General features: G+C 48.7%; 1 long non-coding RNA gene across 1 annotated transcript; it reads right to left on the reverse strand.

Annotated features, from left to right (window-relative positions):
- Nucleotides 1–15,123: 15,123 nt before the first annotated feature.
- Nucleotides 15,124–18,452, reverse strand: LOC139181252 (uncharacterized). The gene is made up of 2 exons (XR_011565273.1): nucleotides 18,309–18,452; nucleotides 15,124–15,810 (listed from the first exon to the last, which is right to left on the reverse strand). It is a non-coding gene; the product is annotated as an uncharacterized lncRNA (long non-coding RNA).
- Nucleotides 18,453–22,367: the final 3,915 nt, after the last annotated feature.

Below are 22,367 nucleotides of genomic sequence, written 5' to 3' on the forward strand. Positions count from 1 at the left end.
CAACCTATTTTCAGGACCCGCCAGCCATCAGGATGACTCCCAGAACTCTTGGAGCCTTATTTTTGTTATTTAAAGACTGGTGAAAGGATACAAAAATACTTAATGAAAAGATCAAGCTGACCAAGTGACATACTGGCTTAGGACTGGAGGCCCAGGCTGTCAGAAGGCCATTAGCATCTTGATCTCTGATTACAGGACAGGTGGACAGATTGGGCATCCAGACGTGGTTTTATCCCTGCCATTAGGATAGGTGGCTCTGAGTAAGCCTCACTACTATAGTCTAATACAAAAGAGGTGTCACAGGGGCTAACAAGATAGTACTGGTTTGCCACTGTCTTTTTAGCCTAGAACTTTGCCCCTAGCCACACCACAGTGGCTAGTCCTCCAATACTCTAAGCAGTGGCCCAGGACAATACCAGAGTTTCTACAGAACACGTGCACAGCAGCAAAGGCCTACAGTGTCACCTTTGAAGTAGGGGTGCCTGATAGACTACAGGACAACCAGGTACATTTGCATTTCAGATAAACAATATTTGTCAGTATAAGTATACCCCAAATAGTGCATGTTGTTGTCATTGTTTAGTTGCTAAGTCGTGTCCAACTCTTTCGCGATCCCATGGACTATAGCCCGCCAGGCTGCTCCATCCATGGGGTTCTCCAGGCAAGAATACTGGAGTGGGTTTGGGTTGCCATTTCCTCCTCCAGGGGATCTTCCTGACCCAGGAATCGAACCTGCATTTTGTTCATCTCCTGCATTGGCAGGTGGATTCTTTACCATTGTGTCACCTGGAAAGCCTGAACTGGGGGTATCCTTGTACTAAAAAAGAAGATTGCCTATCTGAAATGCAAAGGTATCTGAAAGGCCATCCTGTATTTTCAGTTGCTAAATCTGGCAGCCTTACCTTGGATCCCCATTGCCATTTCTGCACACCCATCCCCGCAGCTTCCAGTGGTTTTGCTCCCAGTGGGCTGCATCTCTGATTCTTCTTGGCAGGCCTGCTCTTGGGCTGCTGGAGCTGCTTTGCCTGCAGATGTGGTGAGTGGAAGTGCCTGGGAGTTTACACATCCCCCCACCCTGCTCCAGGGTGGTCCTTAGCCAAGCGCCAAGGATTGTGGGGCACAGGAGTGTGAAAGACTAGCTCTGGTGCCGTGGGTCCAGCAAGGTCAGACTGAAGCTCCCCTCTGCAGAGCTGGTGGGCCTAAGAGTACGGGTGCACATGCAATTGGCTTCCTCCCCTTCCCTGTCCTGCTTGCCCCGCCCACTTCCCAGTTTTCTCTAGGGAGCACTTCTTTCAGCAGTTGTTTGCTCTGGAATCCTCAGCTCAAGGTCTGCTTCAGGGGGAACTCTGCCCAAGATAGCTAAGCAAGGGAGGGGTCTTCAGGGGGTGGGTGAGCTGATGGAGTTTTGAAGAGGGAAGGGAAAGGCAATGGGGAAAGCTTCCAGGGAGAAAAGTTATATGTGGGAGAGGGAGCTGGTGAAATTAAGCCACTCTGATTCCTGATTCCTTCATGGCTACACCAGAACCGAAGGGTTGACAGCCAGTTGGCCTCCTGAGAGGGGACTAGGCACCTACATCTTTCCAGAGAACCCACTGCTATCAGTGATGCTCCAAAGTGCAAGTTTGTGTTGAAGGCCTATTAGCCAGATACCAGCCGTCACTCTCGGAGGCTGCTTGGCTGAGTCTGGCCACTGGTAAGACTTAGGAAGTGCTTAGCGTGCTACCTGGCAGGTAGAAGGTACCCTGGATATGCAGGAAGAATGAATGAATAAATGGAGTGACTCCACATCCTTACAGCCCATGCACCATGCTTCCCCAAGGCCTACCTGGTAGGATCCAGTCTCTTAAAAACACTGCAAATGTGCCCAAGACATAGGACGTTTAACAAGTCTTTAGACTCTTCTTTTTATTTTTTTTAAATGAAGTATAGTTGATTGACAACGTTGTGTGAATTACTGCTATATAGCAAAGTGACTCAGTTGTATATATACATTTTAAAAATATTCTTTTCATTATGATTTATCCCGGGATGTTGGCTATAGTTCCCTGTGTCATGCAGTCAGACCTTATTGTTTATCCATCCCATATGTAACAACAAACCTTTAGATTCTTAAGAGCTGGGGCATGGAGAATACATACAATGCTGGGCTAGCTCGGACCCCTTAAAAAGGAAAGATCATTCTCAACCTTGACCACTCATTAAAATAGCCTGGGGAAGCTTGAAAAAAAATCCTGATGCTTGGGTCTCAACCTCCACAGATTCTGTTTCCCTGGGTCAGGGTGTGATCTGGACAACAGAATTTTTTAAAAGCTTCCGGGAGAATCTATTTTGCACCTAGAGTTGAGAGCCACTAGACTAAAAAATTCCGTGCCTGGATGGAATGCCTCCGAATACCTTAGATTAAATGGGATGACGGTGTTGGAGACAGTCAAGGCGTTTGGTTAATTGGGCTCCATTATTTAAAATTCTAGAGTGTCTGCATTTAAGGAAATAAATGGTTCTTAGATTGAAAACAGCTTTTCTATTTCAGCAGTTACTAAAGTGGTTCTCAAACTTAAGTGTACATCAGAATCACCTGCAGGGCTTGTGAAATCACAGGCTGTTGGGCCCCGCCCCTAGAATTTCTATTTCCGTAGGTCCAGGGAAAGGCCCAGTGTTGGCAATTCTGAAAAGTTCCCAGGTGATGCAGATGCTGCTGGTCTGTGGAGCTCAGCTGGAGAAACACTGAGTTACTATGAACTATATTTGGGGCTGAGCTGACACACTTGTGAATACATTTTGCTTTCACTCATTCATTCCCTCTTGGTTTATCCCTCAAAAGTATCCTTAAGGGTTGTGTATTAGTTTTTTTATTTTGTGTTATCACAGTCTGTAACAAACAGTCCCCCCAAATCTCAATGACTTACAAGTACTAATGTTTATTTCACGGTTGCAGATCTGGAGGTTGCCTGGGCTAGATTTGAGTCCAGGCTTCAGTTTGGGTTCATGTTTGTCCTACACGGATTCATTTGGAGACCCAGGCTGAAGCAAGGGCTACCTGGGACATGCTCTTTTCAAAAAGGAGGACCGAAGATTCGAGAGGGCTGGTGGAAATGTAAACCTTAGCTTTTAATTGACACGCTGTCACTTTCACCCACATTCTACCAGCCAAAGCAATTCACATGGCCAAGCTCAAGGTCAGAGGATGGGGAGATACATTCTGTCCACAGTAAACGGTGTCAGAGACAAGGAGTAAAGAAAGAACAATGGACAAATATCATTCCATCTATCGATCTATCCCAACCTGTTAGGTTTCAGGCTACACATGAAGTCCTGCAAAGATGCAGGAAGATAAAACAGGGTCCTAGCCTCTGAGACACACAGACTGACAAGACAGGCAGACAAAGATACAAGAGGGTGATATGGATGAGTGGAGGGCAAATGAGAAGCAGGAGCATGGAGGTGGGAATGGCTCCCATTGCTGGGATGTCTACCCTCCCACATGGTGCGACCAAGGCCCTTGGAACTGTGCCCAGGCTTCATTTCTGGGGGCCAGGACTGTGTGTGGGAGCAGCCGAGCTGGCCCACAGCTGCAAGACATAGAGCAAAAGGAATTGAATCTGTGCCTGGGCTGGGGCAAGTTTGTTCCAGAAAGAAAGTACCTAGTCCAAAGCAGAGAACAGTGGAGAAGGAGAACTGGCCTTTTATCAAAGGGCTGGCACATAAAACCAGAAACATGAGTGAGACTTTGGGGAAGCAAAACCTATGGTGGTTTTTGGAAGCCTGAGGTTGGAGGGTAAAGGCTGCTTGATGGGGGTTCTATTGCACTGAGTTGGAGGCAGGGGAGGCTCTACGAAAGTCATCAAGTTGGAGGACAGGAAAAGGGACGTGAATCTGGGGAACATTCCCAGAAAAGAGGGCATTCCAACTGGAACATGGCTAGTGAGTAGGAGTTTGTTAGTACGTGGAGGTTGGATGGTGGGAAGAGGAGTTACAGGGGTTTGGGTGATAATTCCAGGGCACATAGACCCCTCCTTTCCCTATAAAATTTCTGCAGTTGTTACCTTTGACTTGTTCACGCCCCCAGCATTCCGTTTGATGCTCCAGGCTACCCTGCTGTCCACAGCTGTCTCTCTATTTTGCAGGTCACTGAGGTTTTATTGCCTCTGAGGTTCCAGGATTTTTCCTCTTTGAGTAATTACTGCTGAAATTATGTGGTTTGATCTCTGAGTGATTATAAAACTCTGAGACTCCCAAACAGTGTAACTTAGACTGACTTTTCCAGGAACTGGGGCCCAGAACTGACATCCCTAGCGCTGGGCTCAAATACATGATCAGCCAAGATGCCTTCCCTTCAACTACCCTCCCTGTGTGGGTGGGGGAGATCCCTGCCTCCTGGGAGTCTTTGCTCTCCTCCCAGAGACTGGGTCAACTTTTGGTGAGAGCTTCTATTTTTAGAAAAGCATAATAAATCCCTCAGGGTGGCATGATTAAACACTCCAAGGTCTTAAAGTCATCTTTTAAGGGATCTAAAGGTGCTCGTGAAAATGCGATTTCTGGGGAGTCTGCCATAACATCCTTAAGCTTCTGAATTGGATGAACTGATGAGGCCAGCAGGACAACTCCATAAAGAAAGGCATTTTAGACGGAAGTGAAAACTTGCTGAAAGACATGAAGGGGTATGCATGGCGGAGGTGTTGGGAGAACATGCTCAGTGGGTCTGGGCCATTGGAAATGGTCAGGGCTGGAGAATGACACTGGTGGAGGGGACAGACAGTGGCTAAGAGGGTTGGGCTTGTCCTTGTAAAAGGTGGGAACCAGAAAAGCTGTTCAAAAGGGGAAGTGGCATCCTCCAAACTTCATCTAGTTTCTGCTGAAAGTCTTGAGGAAGATGGAGGAGACTGGAGAGATATGAGAGGGAACCCTGGTTAGGATTTCCCTGGTGACTGAGATGCTAATGGATCCGCCTGTAATGCAGGAGACATAAGAGACACGGGTTTGATCACTGGGTCAGGAAGATCCCCTGGAGAAGGGCACAGCAGCCCACTCCAGTACTCTTGCCTGGAGAATCCCATGGACAGATGGGCCTGGCAGGCTGCGGTACATGGGGTTGCAAAGAGTCAGACACAACTGAGTGACTAACACTTTCACTTGGACTGGTTTGGGTCACGTCGCTGGAGCTGGGGAAGAGAAAATGAGGTCCAACCTTTAGTCTTTTCAGCAGAAATTTCAAAGTCAACCTCCTAGAGGGATGGAGAGGGTGATGTAACGGAGGGAGCAGGCTGGAATTTTCTTTTTCCCAAATGGTGTGATAGGCTTTGTGTGTGAGATGCAGATACATTTTGCATACTGATCATGGGAGAAGAATCTCCATTTCCACCAAGATATACATTCATTTCCACTTTCCTTTAAGACTTGGCTGTCTCTTTTCTGAATTTTTGAAAGAGACATGGGTATATAAGGAATATTTCACTCTCCTCTTAGTAACACCATACCAGACCCACCAAATGAGGAGAAATGATTTATGGCAACTGATACCTGGCCTCAATGTCAAGGAGTAAAAGAGGGTGCTGGGGACTGTGAAACACCAGACAGACACGGGGCCACGGCTTCTCTGCTTTAGCTGCTGAGATCAGATTTTCTTTTTTCTTCTTTTTTGAGATCAGATTTTCTAATTTTGCAAATGAAACAGGGAAATTATTTTAACATAAAGTCTTTCAATTTTGAAAAATTGGCTCTAATTCACATTTTTTTTTTTTACAATGCTATGTATAGAGGCCAGTTGGGGGTGTGGATCCCAGTTTGCACCTGTGCCCCTAGATCTCCACTGGGAATAGTCCCCTTCAATGCAGGATTGTCATCTTCCCCCAAGAGTGACATTTTCAAGACAGACATGATCCAGATGACAGGGCTGTATCAAAGGGCCAGAGGACTGGGAAGGGCATGGGGGCCCAGATGGTGATTCTCAAAGAACTATAGAGGGAAGAAGGCTTTTGCTTCTGGATCTGGTTCTTCCCTTTTCCTGGGACTACTTCCATCAGATGATGCTGCCTGCTCCCCTTTCAATAATGTGTAATACAGTGAAATCTAGAGCAGTCAAAAGTGCATGGGTGGCGGTAGTCTTTGAGGGGGCAGACAGTTGCCTAGCGAGAACCCACTGAAGCTGGAGGGCAGCCAGGCTGACTGGATTCGGTTCCTAAGGCTGCTGTAACAAAGAAACCACGAGCTATATGGCTTGAGAATGAAACTCTGGGAGGAGAAGCGGGAGCAAATAAATAATCTGCCTGATGAAGCTCTGACTGTTCTGAGCTAACGCCCCAGGGGCCCTCAGGAGCCTATGCCTCAGATATCACTGTCCAGTGCTGCATATACATGTGGCCTTCCACCTGTCCACCCTCCTTTGCTGCTGTGGGAAACTTGCATTTGAGACTTGGTGGCCTCCTCCCTGCTTCTGTGCCTCCCCCCATGCTGGCTCTAACAGGAGGGGCTCTGGTCCCCAAGGGCAGAAGGAACCATGCCCATATAGGAAAGGGGGCAGGGAGCCCAAGGAGCATGTGCACCACCTCCTCTGGAAGTTTGCCTCCCCGAGGCAGAGATGACATTAACTGCCATCAAATCCAACGTTCCTCGGAGCTTTGAGTCTTCTCTCCACGGTCTCTTCTCAGGGTCACCCCATCCTTGAAAAAAATCGCAGAGACAGGGCACTTGCTGCCCCCAAGGCAGCCCAATTCATTTTAGACAACTCTAATCTTTATCAAATTCGTCCTGAGGCTGAGTCAGAATCTGCCTCCTTGGCACTTCACCCCTTAATCCTGGTTTATCCACTGGAGCCTGGCGCACAAGTATAATTCATCAAATCGTCGGCTATCAGAGCAGAGGGCCACCAAAGGCCAACCCCTCATCTTAAGGTCCTTCTCCTGCCTTGGCCCGAATTGTCTGCCACTTGTATGCGTCTGTTTCTCCCCTGATTTGAATAGAATGTGATTCTTATTACCTTGCCAGGCTTGGATGCCCTTTCGGCAAAATCACCTTGGCCTTGTCATCCCAGGAAGGAGGGAGGGTGGCAAAGACGCTCTTTACGGATCTTTGAAAAACCAGATTCAGAAGCAAAAGCCTTCTTCCCCCTATAGTTCTTTGAAGATCACTATCTGGGCAAGTGGAGGAGTCATGGCCGCAGATATGGCAATGGCAACAGGCCTGACTGCCCACAAACCCTGGACATCCATGTGACCCGTTGCTGCAAACAGCTGCCGCTCTTCCTGCTCACACCCCCACCCCCAGGCCCAATATAAAAGCACACCCATCATCGTATTTATAGAACTAGTAAATAAAGAATAAAATAGCAAGTTAAAGTAGGTTTTGATTGCCTACGTGTTGGTAAAACCCAGCTGGAATAATTTGATTCATGCATGGAAAAATGCCTCTGAAGCATGGCCTTTTTTTAGTGCGCCGGAACTGAGTCCCTGCAGCCGTGGATAGAAATTTCTGCTCCTAGAGTTTGGCTCCGAGACTAAGAATTAAAATCTAAAATGAGATTCCAAGAGAGCTAATTATTTGCTCCCTTGAAATATACCAACTAGCCTTTCCCCAATCTTGCAGATAAAGCTGCTGAATGAAGGGGTAAAATGGTCCCCTGTGCCTCCAGCCTCTTTCTGGGAGGTGTCTCTCCGAACCCCTGTGGAAGGGACCAGAGCTCTGTGTGCTCTGTCAGGACTCTAGACATAGCCCCATGGCACAGAGAACTGTGTTTTTAGGCAAAATTAGCCACCTCATGAATTTGATCGCTGTTCCCACTATCAAGGGGCTGTGACTAATTTTATTTTGTGCAAGTGGTTTTTGAGGAATGAAAAAATCTATCCTTCCTACCCCCAACCACCCACTCCCTCAGAAAAGGGTTTCCCTTTCCCAAGATGCCAGATTGCTTTGCAGACAATGCCATTCACTTGTTACGGGAGATTCTGTGTGAAGTTGGCATGGAGAGGGCATCATTACTCCTGTCCTAGGCTGTCCTCTGATTTAATGGACATTAGATTTATCCAGGGTGGCTGGTAGCAGCTGCTGCTTCTGTCTGCAGGGCCCCTCAGTTACACCTGTGCATGCATGTGTGTACATATACACACACACACACACACACGCACGTGCATACAGACACGTATACATGAAACTTGAATATGGTGACCTTAAGAGTGAGTTTGAAAAATACTTTTGTTTTAGAAACTGTGTGGGCTGGTGGAAAGTAGCTCTAATAATTAAGAGCTGTGCTTTGGGGATCTGATCCCAGGGGACAAACTCTCAGAACACGTTCCTTCACTGCTCTTGACAGATTTTTTTTCCTTTGCTACCTGGCCTACCGATTTGGCATCCAATTGGATTTCTGAGATTTGTCTTAAAAAATAGGAATTCTTCTGAGAGGATGAAGGCATTCCAGCCCCACCACCCCTTGCCTCCACCCCTGCCCCACCCCCCACACCAAGTCAGTCACATTTTAGTGAGAATTAGTCCAATAAAATTGCTTTCCTCTGAACACCTTTTTGAGTTCAGCTATAGTGAGAAAGGGAGAAGGCAATGGCACCCCACTCCAGTACTCTTGCCTGGAAAATCCCATGGACGGAGGAGCCTGGTAGGCTGCAGTCCATGGGGTCGCTAAGAGTTGGACACGACTGAGCGACTTCACTTTCACTTTTCACTTTCATGCATTGGAGGAGGAAATGGCAACCCACTCCAGTGTTCTTGCCTGGAGAATCCCAGGGACGGCGGGGCCTGGTGGGCTGCCGTCTATGGGGTCGCACAGAGTCGGACACAACTGAAGCGACTTAGCAGCAGCAGCAGCATAGTGAGAAAGTGAGATTTGGAGAAAGAGGAGGTGACTTTAGGAACAATGTGCTTTAGAGAGGTGAAGAGACTTACAGGGTCTGAGGCCTTGGATGAAGGGAGGGGGATGAGATGGAAAATGAGTGAGGAAGGCAAATTCCGCCTCTTCTGTCACATTACACAGACTTTTGGCTTTGCCATTTTCTAGCATTCAGCTGCATGTGACAGATTTTGGTGATTTGTCTAAGGAGACCAACCACTGTTTCCATGGGGGACATTTGTTCCCAGTTCTGAACAACCAGCTTGCAAGAGAATTTTTTCAGTCACTAATTTAGGCTGGGCAAATGATGAAACTGACATTCAGAAAGGCCAAAAGGTGTCACATGTGTCAGAGTGAAAAAAGGCATTCCTCCAGATGTAGGGTGCATGCCAGAGATCAAGGAAGTGCTTTCAGCACAAAGAAATCCACGAGGACAAGCCTGCGGTGTCATGGTCAAGTGCTTTGTCATTGCATTCTGCCCAACTCCTCCACTCTCTGCTAGCCTTTATTTTGAGTTCTACCTTGACAAGGGCTTTCTGCAGGGTTGCCTCGGAAGTGTCCGAATCCCTGTCTGCTGCCAAGGGCATCTCTGTAAGAAGTTCATTCTTGCCCTGAGAAACCTCCATGGAAACCAAATTATCCATATTGCAATGATTGCCACTGCTCCAGCAATTGAAATGATGCCCAGCTTCTTGTCATCAGGATGCCACTAGAATGGTCAGGATCCTGTCCCTGCGATGTGTAGGCAGGAGCCAGGACACGGACGAAAGAGGACCTGATCCATCCCAACACTTTGAACTGGTGAAACCCAGCAGGAGTGGTGGTGACTTAGCATCTACCATATGAGAAAAGACGTTTGCACTTTGGAGTGCAAACACCTACAATTGTATGCAAAGTGTCCCGTGTAACATTTTGGAGGGACGGGAGCTCATCGTTTTCCAATTGTCATAGGAGTCCTGATCATTCCCCCTGCCACCACCAAAGATTAAAGAATTGCATGCCAGAGATCAAGGAAGCGCTCTCAGCACAAAGAAATCCAGGTGAACCAGCTGAAGGGTCATGGTCAAGTGCCTTGTCACTACATTTTGATACAAGCATCACAGCTAATGGTTTCATGTTAGAGGAGATAGTCAAATGAAAAAGATACCTAGTAAAACAATTGCATCAGACAGAATAAGTAAAACTAGGCTGCAGTAACAAACTCAGTGGCTTAACATAAAAAAGCTTATTCCTTACTCTCCATGCCTGATGTGGGTGGGCCAGGAGAGTATGCCCACCATAGTCACTCACACACCCAGGCTGAGAAAGTTTTCACCTCCTACATAAGCTTCCCCTATCATTATAGCAGCAGAGAGCAAGTTGGCCTCTAAGCTTGAGGGCTGTCAAGGCTCCACCCAGGAGGGCTCGATTTTAATTGGCCCAAACAAGCCACACACAGAGAGCTAACTCCCCAACAGGAGGGGGATGTCCCATCCAGCCATGTGCCCAAATGGAGACGCAGAATATTTGTGAACAGCCCTAATGACTCCCGCTGAGATATAAAATTTTTTTGAAAGAAAACCATAAAATGTTCAGCTCATCCACTTTAAAAATTAAGAGCAAGGAACATAAAACTGTATTCAATAAATATAGCAGATAATAAAAAGAATTTCACGTCCACGTTATGGCCAATTAAGATAGAAAAAGTTAAGGAGAAAGAGATTAGAAGAGAGGGAGGGAAAGAAAGTAAGAGGGGAAAGAATTGGGAAGAAAATATGAGGGGCTGTTATGGGGAGAAGGTAGGACAGGACAAAGAGCCACCATGGCAAGGTGGGTCTTTTCTGCCAGCTGAGCCCCACATCTCATACCGTTTCACCCCAACCTGAGGCCCCAGGAGGCCAGAGCCTCAGGATCCTGGCAGTCTTCCAACTTTCTCAGCACCCCATCTTTCTGGGAGGTGCTCCCAGGAAACAGCAGCACCCCCCCCACAGTACCCTGAATGGGGCTTTTTGCAGGAAGCACCTTCACATGTGTGTTTCATGGAGGCAGTATACAAAAGGCCATCAAAGTGAAGCTAAAAGCCAGGCATGGCCCAGGGTCCAGTTTCCTACCTCAGGCCACCCCCCCACCCCATCACTTTCAGCCACCAAGAGTTCCTTCAGTGTGTGAGGACCACTGCACAAAGGCTAGGGACCCACCAAAGTGTGTCAAAACAGTGAAGCAAACCTTTCCTATTGCAGGAACTCAATTTACTGCACATGGTCAAACTATTACATAAATATGCTAAGCACATATTTTATAATAAAACAGACTTCTTCACTCTCTCTGTACGTCTGCATGTTTTAAAGGCATCAACTAGCCCCAAGGTCTGTGTCTTCCTCCACCCACACCCTTCTTTTAGCTCCTGGAGCTGAGCCTGCATTTTTCCCAAGGAAAACGATGCGTGTGAGGCCATGCCCCTGTGACCATCTGCTATCCCCCTACCCCAAGCCCCACTGCTGAAGAACAGAGAGGTTCCCCCAGGACTTCTCTCTGTGCCCCTAAAGGAGGTATGTATGTCACTCAGAGATGGGAAGAATCGGGGGTCAAGGGTGGCACCTTGAGGGACACAGGACTGGGGCATCTTGTATTTTCCAGATCAGCTTTGGTTCCTTCTTCAGTGCTATCACCCTAAACTAAGATGGTGAGAACACTCAAGAGCTGCGACCCCTGCCTCAGTGAACTGCTACCGTTTAACCAACTACCCCAAGACTTAGTGGTCCAAAACATGACTGTTTATAATTTTTTGCTTGTCTGTGTCTTGGCCAGGTGCTTCTTCCAGTCTGGGCTGGGCTCTATAGATCTTCACTGGGCTCATTCATGGGTCTATCCAGCTGGTAAGTTGGCTGGGGCATCTCTCTCCCTCTGCCAGACTAGCTCTGGGGCTGTTCATAAGGCCATCGTAGGGTTCCAAGAGCAACAGGGGAACAAGTCCCAATGCTCAAGTGCCTTTCAGACTCTGATTGGGTCACTTTCATCCTATCTCATTGGCCAAAGTGGGTCACATGGCCAATACAGATTAAGGGGTAGGGAAATAGGCTTTATTCCTTGATGGGAAGAGCTATAAAGTCACATTGTAAGGACGGGGATACAGGGAGGGGAATAGTTTGGAGTCACTTGTGCACCCCACCACTCCTGAATCCTAGCCTTTCTCTTCCACTTCTTGTCTGGCATAGCATCTCCCCAGTGCACCTCCCCGCCACCCCACGATCCAGGGCACACCGTCAGTATGGGGCCAACTTGTACTACAGTATGAGAAATATTCATTGGAAGGACTAATGCTGAAGCTCCAATACTTTGGCCACTTGATGCAAAGAGCTGACTCATTGGAAAAGACCCTGATGCTGGGAAAGACTGAAGGCAAGAGGAGAAGGGGACCACAGAGGATGAGATGGTTGGATGGCATCACCGACTCAATGCACACGAGTTTGAGCAATCTCTGAGAGTTGGTGATGGACAGGGAGGCCTGGTGTGCTGCAGTCCATGGGGTTGCAAAGAGTCAGACACGACTGAGCAACTGACCTGAACTGATGAGAAATTTCAGATGCCGTTACACATAGGCAAAGGGACCATCTCTGGGAATATATGACAGCAAAAATGAATCCAAATGACTGTGGGTTTAAATAAAATAGGAAGTTCTCTCTCTGAGGTTAAACAGCTTGAGACCAAGGCTTCTTCCAGCTCACTGATTTACTACTCCCTGGACAACTTCCCTTGTCCTCGTGGTTAAAAAGGCTGCCAGAGCTCCAGCTACCACATCTGTAGGCAGTAATATGGAAGAAAGGTAGAAGAAGGACATACCCTCTCTTAAAGGAGAGCTTCTTAAGTCTCATCCACTCTTGCTTCTTCACTGGTCTGAAATTAGTGATCCTCATGGGTACAGGACACACCTACCTGCAAGGGAGGCCCAGAAAAAGCTGGGGCACATTGATACTTCTAATACATTTCCTGTGACTAAGGAGAATGAGCAGAATGGACGTGGGGGATCTTTGCCAAGCAAGGTATTTCACAAACATGTTAGTTCAGTTCAGTTCAGTTCAGTTCAGTTCAATTGCTCAGTCGTGTCTGACTCTTTGTGACCCCATGAATTGCAGCACGCCAGGCCATCCTGTCCATCACCAACTCCCAGAGTTCACTCAAACTCACGTCCATCGAGTTGGTGATTCCATCGAGCCATCTCATCTTCTGTCATCCCCTTCTCCTCCTGCCCCCAATCCCTCCCAGCATCAGAGTCTTTTCCAATGAGTCAACTCTTTGCATGAGGTGGCCAAAGTACTAGAGTTTCAGCTTTAGCATCATTCCTTCCAAAGAAATCCCAGGGCTGATCTCCTTCAGAATGGACTGGTTGGATCTCCTTGCAGTCCAAGGGACTCTCAAGAGTCTTCTCCAACACCACAGTTCAAAAGCATCAGTTCTTCAGCGCTCAGCCTTCTTCACAGTCCAACTCTCACATCCATACATGACCACAGGAAAAACCATAGCCTTGACTAGACGGACCTTTGTTGGCAAAGTAATGTCTCTGCTTTTGAATATGCCATCTAGGTTGGTCATAACTTTCCTTCCAAGGAGTAAGCGTCTTTTAATTTCATGGCTGCAGTCACCATCTTCAGTGATTTTGGAGCCCAGAAAAATAAAGTCAGCCACTGTTTCCACTGTTTCCCCATCTATTTCCCATGAAGTGACGGGACCAGATGCCATGATCTTCGTTTTCTGAATGTTGAGCTTTAAGCCAACTTTTTCACTCTCCACTTTCACTTTCATCAAGAGGCTTTTGAGTTCCTCTTCACTTTCTGCCATAAGGGTGGTGTCATCTACATATCTGAGGTTATTGATATTTCTCCCAGCAATCTTGATTCCAGCTTGTGCTTCTTCCAGCCCAGCGTTTCTCATGATGTACTCTGCATATAAGTTAAATAAGCAGGGTGACAATATACAGCCTTGACGTACTCCTTTTCCTATTTGGAACCAGTCTGTTGTTCCATGTCCAGTTCTAACTGTTGCTTCCTGACCTGCATATAGGTTTCTCAAGAGGCAGGTCAGGTGATCTGGTATTCCCATCTCTTTCAGAATTTCCCACAGTTTATTGTGATTCACACAGTCAAAGGCTTTGGCATAGTCAATAAAGCAAAAATAGATGTTTTTCTGGAACTCCCTTGCTTTTTCCATGATCCAGCGGATGTTGGCAATTTGATCTCTGGTTCCTCTGCCTTTTCTAAAACCAGCTTGAACATCTGGAAGTTCACAGTTCATGTATTGCTGAAGCCTGGCTTGGAGAATTTTGAGCATTACTTTACTAGCATGTGTTATGTGACTGTGAAATCGTGAGGTATCTTTGCATAAGTCTCATTAGCTTAATTGTCACACCTAGGGTGGATTCATGTCATCTAGTTAGTTCAGCTCAGGTAAAGGCACAAAATCCCCTAGGCAAATGTCACTCCCCTGCGGTCCAACAGCCCCTTGGGCAATGCTCTGAGCGGGCCCAGGACTGGCACACCTACTTTATCCCAAGGATGTGGTTCTTTTTCATTTTCTCCCAATTTTAGTTGTGATATGACAACCACACAGTAAAGATCACAAAGCTTAAGCATACAGCTTGATGACTTCTTACAGATGTATGTATCCATGTAACCACTACCTAGATCAAGTTATAGAACATTTTTAGGACTACCCCCAACCAGAAGGTTCCCTCCTGCCTCTATTGCATCAATGCCAAATCTCAGAAGTAACCATGAGTTTTATCACCATTGAGATAATAGGTTCTTTTCAGGCTGTGCAGATTCTTCCAAAGGGGACCTGTTTTTGTTGGCCTCTGCTCTCTACCTGTGTTTTTTCAGGCAACCTTCCTCTCTCCCTGTCTATTGCAGCCAAGCAGGACGAGAATTAAGAAGCAAGGTTGCAGCACCCAGGGTAAGGTGGAGGAGTGAGTGAATATAAACCCTTTCTGCTGAGGTTGACTAGAGTTATAGTTTCACATATGAGTACCCTGTTTACTGCGCTCGGGTAGGACCTTCAGAAAACCAGATTATAAAAGAGCACTAAAGTAGTCATGCCCAGGAATCTGCTCCTCCACTTTCCTCTCATGAAGCTTTTATTAGTTCTCTGGTCCTGGTCTCACCATCTCAATTCTTCATGCTCCTGAAGTAAGATGGTCTTTCCTGCCTGGTCATGCTCTCCCTGCTGGCACCCTATCAAAAAAACCTTAATGGTTTATAGGATAAGTGGACACATTCTTTGTGACTGCCATGAATGATGCATGCAAGTTTATGGAGACTCACTTTGGTTCAATTGCATGGACTTTATGGCATCACTCTTCAAAGCACTGTCCCCAGATCAACAGCTTCGATCTCAGATAATTGGGCCCCATCCCAGACCCTCTGCATAAGAATCTGCATTTTCACAAGATCCCCAGGGGATTCAACTGCCCATAATGTGTAGGTCATAACACCAAGAGGGGCTCTAAGGTGGCACGGGTACTTTCTCAGGAAGTAGGCATCCCAAGGAGCACCTGGGCCCAGGTGGCCGCCTTCTAGCCTCTGTGCCCCAGGTAGGAGCTGGGCAGAAATGTCCTGCTGCTGCTGCTGTATTATTCCATGAAGGCTTAGTTGCTCTACCTTCTTCTTGTTGTTTTTAAATGGCTCTTCTGTGTTTATTTGGCTGTGCTGGGTCTTTGCTGCCGCGCGGGCTCTTCTCTAGTTGCAGTGCACAGGCTTCTCGTTGCAGTGGCTTCTCTTGTCGAGGAGCACGGGCTCTAGGGCACAGGCTTAGTAGTTGTGGCTCACGGGCTTAGTTGCTCCACAGCATGTGGGATCTTCCTGACCAGGGATCAAACCCATGTCTCCTGCACTGGCAGGCGGATTCTATACCACTGAGCCACCAGGGAAGCCCACTTCACCTTCTTGACTGTCACATCGGCTCTACTTTTGGAAACTCTCTTTCCTTACTACCGATCTACAAGCCCTTATCTGCAACAGAAAGGCAAAGGTTTTAGGTAAGTTTTGCACAAATGTGTTTGGCAGCAAAACCTGGTTTGAGCTGATGTGAGGCTTTTTATAGTCATTATTTATCCTACTTTGTGTGACTGTTCATATGTTTGAACACAGCAATATTAACATGTCTGATTACCCGCCAGGGGATGCTTCATAAGATATGGTTTCTACAGATCTTGCTTTTCTAATATAGTAAAACTTCTCAATTCGGAAACTTATCTGACCCAAAAGGGTTGAATGGGTTCTATATCTTTATCTCCTTTTCTTCCTCATAGATGATGCAGTCAATTTCTTTAATTTTCCCTTTTGTTTTAAACAATAACAAAAATAATCATTATTGATTACAAGATTAATTCTTGTTTAGAAAAATTCAGATTATGAAAACAGAGGATCCTGCCTCAGCTCTTGATCACAGAATGGTATCTGTATTTTTCTTTTCTACGCATGCGTACAGGTGCACCCAGAAACACCCATGTGTATATGTACATTTTAATAATACAATGCAATCGTACCTTGCATAGCCATCTGCACCAACCCTCCCACCTCACCCCATCCCCCGCCGCCACCACACACGCACTTAATGCATCAGAAGAAGTTTATGTTTGGCAGATGCTGTTGGTACCCGACCGGCTGTATCCCTGGAGTCTTCCCACTTCCCGGCGTGCCTTCTAACTGCCAGGGTCTGCATCTCTGGGCTTGAGCGCTTTCCCAATGCTCTGCCAAAAGCAGAGAGGGCTGGCTGGAAGTGCCAGGGAATTAACTATCCAGACAGCAGCCCTCAACCTAGGAATCTCAGGAGTTGCTGTTTAATTTTACCAGCTCCTGCACTATTTCTTGGGCGTGGTAACTCTGGGGCATTTCCTTGAACTCCCCTGATAACTAGCTTGAGAACACACCTCTTCAAACCTGCCTTCCATTCCCTGCCTCCCTTCCCCTCTCCCTCCACCTCCCACCCACGCTTCTCCTGTTTCCTCCACCTCTTGAATAAATAATTTGCACTCTAATTCTTGTCTTAGGGTCTGTTTCTGCAGAAACCCAAACTATGACAATTGAGAGGTACTTTTTGCTTGTTATTAACTGCCAAGGATGCCACAGTCTGGATACACCATTCCTTTAACCGTTCCTTATTACTCTTCTATTATTAGATAATTACGGTGCTGCTAATTTTTCAACATGACAAATGAGGCGGCTAGACCTCTTGGTGTGTGTATTTTTGGAGGCAAGCATTTCTTTTAAGATATTTTGGATGTTGAGCTATCTTCTCTTTTAGTGTGTCTGCTCCGTCTAGGCAGGTTCTGTTCTGCTTTCTCTGCTCAGAATCTGCGTTCCCCTGGAAGCTGGTGCCAGACTGGCTCGGCCAAGGTGACCACCTGTCCCTTGTTTTCCTGGGCTGGAGGGTTTCCTCAGGACACGAGACTCTCAGTGCTATTACTAAGACAGTCCCTGGCAAACCAAAATGGTTGGTCACCCTAATTTCTGCTCCTTCAGCCGGGCTCTCAGTTTCCAGAGCTTTAGATCCCTCAGCCTCCACACCCAGGATCTCCCATCCCAGCTGCCTCTGGGTCTGCCTTCCCAGCTCACGGTGGAGCGGCGTTGGGGGCGAGCGGTGCACCTTCTGCTCCCAGGAGCCAGCTTCATTACTAAACACAGGCACACCTGCAGTTGCACAATTATCCCTCAGGCTGTGACGTCACTGCAACCCTATGAGGTGAGGACTCGAAGTGCCTTTGATCAATGAGGTTCAGAGAGATTAAGCAACTTGCCCAAGGTCACACAGCTAGGAAGGGATGCAGTCCAATTTGTGTTTGGGTCTGTGTGACCTGAAGACCTGAATTTTTTGCTGCCTTTCTTGAGCCAGGCCTGCCGCATCTTCAGCGAAGCTCGTCAGCTATTTTAACGCGTTGGCATCTTGTCCCATCAGATGCCGGTTTTTCAGGTCCCACCCCTTCCAAAACCAAAAAAGACCAGGTGATTACTTGGTTTCCTCTCCCCTGGCCCTGTCTCTTCCTTTCCCAATTCCTGGCTCACCGATTCTCCTGCATTTTCCTCATCCTGGCCTCGCCATTGGCACTTACAGCAAGAAAGAAGCCCCGTTGGTTTTGAACAAGGTAGGGTTTCTTATTACCACACTGAACCACAGATAGGAAAACAGAGAGCCACACAGGAGGTGTGAGAGGCTGAGGCCACACAGTTGGTGGGTTGGCAGAGCCTGACCTGAAATCCAAGTCTGCCTCTTCAATCTCGGGTTGTCTCCACACACACACGGTGTTACCAAATGCCCTGTTGGTCCACCCTGCTGTCTAGATGCCTAGGGGCAGGAAGCCACGTGGGACCTCCCTTGGAGGCACAGCCATGGGTTTTGTCTTTATCAACATTTGGCAAAATGAATTCCAGTCTCCCCGGATGTATCTGTGAAGGGGACAAACAGAACAGTTCCCTGGGGAGCTGGGAGCCTGAGAAAGGGCCTACTTCACCTTGCAGTTATCCTCGGGCCATCTGGCTGGAGCGACCCTTCCTGCAGGAGCCTGCCCGGTGCCTCCTCATGCTGTGGCTCCTGTGGTGTTGACACGTAAGGCCTGCAAAGCCCTTGGAGGGAAGGCTCCGCCAGGGGCCCAGGGGCCAGGAGAATGCAGGCCCTGTTCAACTGTCGCCCAGCAACGCCACACACAAACATTTGCTGACAGGAAGAGGCGAGCGGCATTAAAGCTGTCTGACAGGGAGGTGATGGGGCAGCTGGGAGAGGCGGAGGTAGACAGTGTGTAATTGCCAAGCCGGAAGGCTGGCCTGTGGCCAGCACATTGAGTTTAACCGCCTGTGTCACTGCCCTCCACATCCAAGGAGGATGCTGCCTGCGGCCATGTTTCCAGGCTGAGTGCCCTGTCGTGGTCTGGCCTGCGCTGACCCTAGGAGGACACATGTGGGGTCAGCTTTTGGCATGGGTCCCCCCTGCCTCCTTTAACAGCCTGGGCAGCTGCACTCAGACCCAAGTGTGGAAGGAAAGGCCTGCTGCTGCGAGCTGGCACTCTAGAAGAGCCTCTGAGGAACCAGTGGGGCCCACAGAGGGTCACATGGTGACCACAGGCCCTTTTCCCTGACAGTATCCCACAGGGAGACCTGGAGCTCGACCTCAGCCTGGAGCCAGTGCTGACCCTGTGAGGCACCAGAGTGGTTTTGGCAATGCTAAAAGAGGGGGAGAGAAATCATTTCTGTCCTCACAGAATTCTTTGGAGAATCCTCCCCTCAATTCCTTGAGGACATCTTCCCCTGGAAGGCTGAAGACTCTCCTGCCTTCCTCGGGTTCCTCCTTCTACCGCCCACATGCACCTCATGACCCTCCCGCTCAGCACTAAAATGAGCGGCAAAGCCCCTTCCAACCCACCCACAGTGGCTGTGCGCTGGGGACCCAGGAAAGAGATGGATGCAGGGAAGAACAGCCACAAAGCTGTGCCCCCAAAGGCAGCCGGCCCCTTGGGCTGTAGAAGGTCAGCCTGCCAGCAGCCTGTGAAATCTGATAGTGGTCCGGTAGCTTCCAAGAAATAATTATTCCCAGGAAAGTGTTTTCAAGTTTTAGATAAACTGCTGTTTAAGAAGCAGAGAGGACAGAACCCGAACAGTGGCAACTGTCTGTGGCTTCCCCCAGTGGGCCTGTCATTAACCGTTGCTCCCAGAGCTAAAGGCTGCGGCGCTATCCCCAATTAACAGCCACATTCCAGCCAGCTCCCTGTTTATCAAGGCATTAGCGCTGACATCTGGGGACAGTGCCTGCCCGGGCCTGCCAGCGGGGAGGATTGAGCATCCGTCCACCCACTGATGGCCCCAGCCCTTGCCATCTCGACCAAGGCTGGGCACGGACGGGAGTCTGTGGGCACCACCCACCCCCCTGCCCCACCTCACTTCCTTCCCCTTCACTGCTGTGTCATTCTACAGCCACCCGAGTGAGCGCCAAGCAGCCTGGTCCCTGTGGGTGTGTGCATGCGTGCCCGCCTGTGAAAACCTTATGTTTCAGGAGAAGATGGCTTCTGGGGAGAATTCTCCAAGGAATTCTTTGGGGACAGAAATGATTTCTCTGCCCTTTTCAAGCCCCTGTGTGTGTATGTGTGTGTGTGTGTTTAGGGGTGCCAAAGTTATTTCCTTCCTCCTATTTCGCCTCTGCGTTCTGTCCCTTTCTTTTTCTTCCTCTCTAGTCACTAGCATGAGAGCATTAAACACCCTTCTGCCCCCATCTCCAGGCTGAGACAAATTCTGTTGAGGATGTACCCATTGGAGGGACATGAGCCCTAGTCCACCAGCCCTTGTTAGAGCAGTAAGGCCACCAGCTGCCTCATTGCAATGACCTGGGACCACTGGAGTTAGGATACTGTTCATTCATCGTCAGCAGCCCTTCCCACCCACGTCTCTGCCCCCAGCCCCGCCAAGCATCCGCCCCCTTCCATTCATCTTTCAGTACTTCTACTGAGCATTCATGGCTTTCCCAGGGGCTCAGTGGTAAAGAATCTGCCTGCAATGCAAGAGATGTGGGTTTGATCCCTAGTTCGGGAAGATCCCTTGGAGGAGGGAATGGCAACCCACTGCACTATTCTTGTCTGGAGAATTCCGTGGCCAGAGGAGCCTGGCGGGTTACAGTCCATGGGATCGAAAAGAGTCGGACACGACTGAGCGACTAAACAACAACTGAGCGTTCACTGACTTCTTAGTGGCCGTGTTCCTTGTCTGATCCCCTCAATGTGGTCATCTCCCAAGGCCCACTTCCCATGTCCTGCTTCCCTCTCTCTCACACCTCCCCTGAAGTCAAACCATCCCCCAGGGCTCAGTGGTGACTTCAGGACCTTGAAATCCACAGCTCTGCCCTCAGCTCCCCTTGTCGTCACTTTCACCTAGATGCTCTCATGGCACCTTCAATTCAAATGAATCAAATCACCTCCCCCACCGCGTTCTTTCCCAACAGAGTTCTCTGTTTCTCTAAGAGGTGTCTGTCACTATTCCCTCCGCTCACACTTGAGAATCGTATTTGATTCACCCGCCCCCTCCTTTGAAGCCAGCTTCCAAATCCGAGCTGGTTGTCACCCTAACCCTACACCCGCTCCTTCTCCTTGCCCCTCCTGCCCCGCCACCCTGGGACCTTACTGATGAACTGGAAAGAGATAGGAATGAGCCCCTTGCCCTCCGGCTGAAATGAATACCCCACCATCCCCACTAAACCCAGCAGGGTCTGGACCCTTGGTCCCTCCTACATGCAGCAGCTAGATTAAACTTTGTTCTGGGCCTTCACATGCTCAGGCATCCCCCAGCCTAGAACTGATTCCAGCAAGCTAAGAGATGAAATGATGTAGGTGCCAGCCCTTTGCAATTTGTGGCTTTGAACAAATACTGGTTACTATTTAAACAAGAGTGACGGGGTGGGGTGGGCTCAAGTCTCACCTCCTTAGAGAAGCCTTCCAGAAAGGGAGAGCTGTCGTTCTGCCTGACCAGTCAGTATCCATTTCCCCATCATCCTCCCAGTCTCTAGGGATCAGATGAAGTCAGCCATGTGCCCAGGACCCTGGGGTGGGTCATGACCCGAGCTGGCAGGTGTGGGGATTTTTCTGGAACTGTTGGGAAACTGTGTTTTCCCTGTCACAGTTGCTCTCCTGATGAAATGTGAGTCTGAGGCTGCTGGTGGCCATCTTGTCACTACTTGGGATACATGCCTGGAGTCAGCCATGCCAGAAGCCAAAGAACTTTTTTTTCCCCCCACTCAGCCAGTTTGAGTAGCATTTCTCTGCCTTACAACCAGACGAGTCCTGCCTGCCTCAGCCATCAGAGACATCTCTCAATTTGCAGCTCTAGGTCGTCACCTCCCCTACCCCTTACTGGGCTCTGACTTTGCACTGATATTTGTTTTTTGCTGGTGGAGAGAACTATCGCTAACTGGCCTGAGCCCCTCCTGAGGGGGCCTCTGTGCTGTGCGCCAGCAGCCTGCGGGTGTTCATTACTGGCAGGATTGCAGATGGTCCCCCTTTACGGCCTCCTCGAAGTTTCCGGCCCCCGGGCACAGTTACTAGGTGCCAGGCACTGAGAGCTTGGCCTATGCTGGCCCAGTCCTTACAAGTACCTGAGGTGGGAATTATGATGGTTCCCATTCTCCCGATCAGAAAACAGGCGCAGGAACATTATACACTCGACCTAAGTTCATTGGTTGTGGAGGCAAGCTTTGACTCCAGGCCAGTTTGCTCCTAGACACTGACCAACAGAGCCTTTTACAAGTTTGGCTGATATACCACTTGTGTTCTTGGTTCAGGGTGCTTTGTGTTCCTTCTAGGGCCCCCAGTGCTTCCAGCTCTTCCTGCCAGATGGGTATAGCTGCATCATGACTTCCCTTGAGATTTATGGTGGCACCTCACCTGTGCCTGCTTTGGAACAACCAGAGAGCCTGGGTTATTTATGGTTCCTCGCAGCGGTGCTCTGAGGGAGCCTGGCCTGTCCCTGAGTGCTGTGTGCATTATGCAAGGACCCCCTCATCAATGCGGGCGGTTGGTGAAGCTGCTCCAATTCCC

The sequence above is a fragment of the Bos indicus genome, chromosome X, assembly GCF_029378745.1.
Source record: "Bos indicus isolate NIAB-ARS_2022 breed Sahiwal x Tharparkar chromosome X, NIAB-ARS_B.indTharparkar_mat_pri_1.0, whole genome shotgun sequence".
NCBI classification, from domain to species: Eukaryota; Metazoa; Chordata; class Mammalia; order Artiodactyla; family Bovidae; genus Bos; species Bos indicus.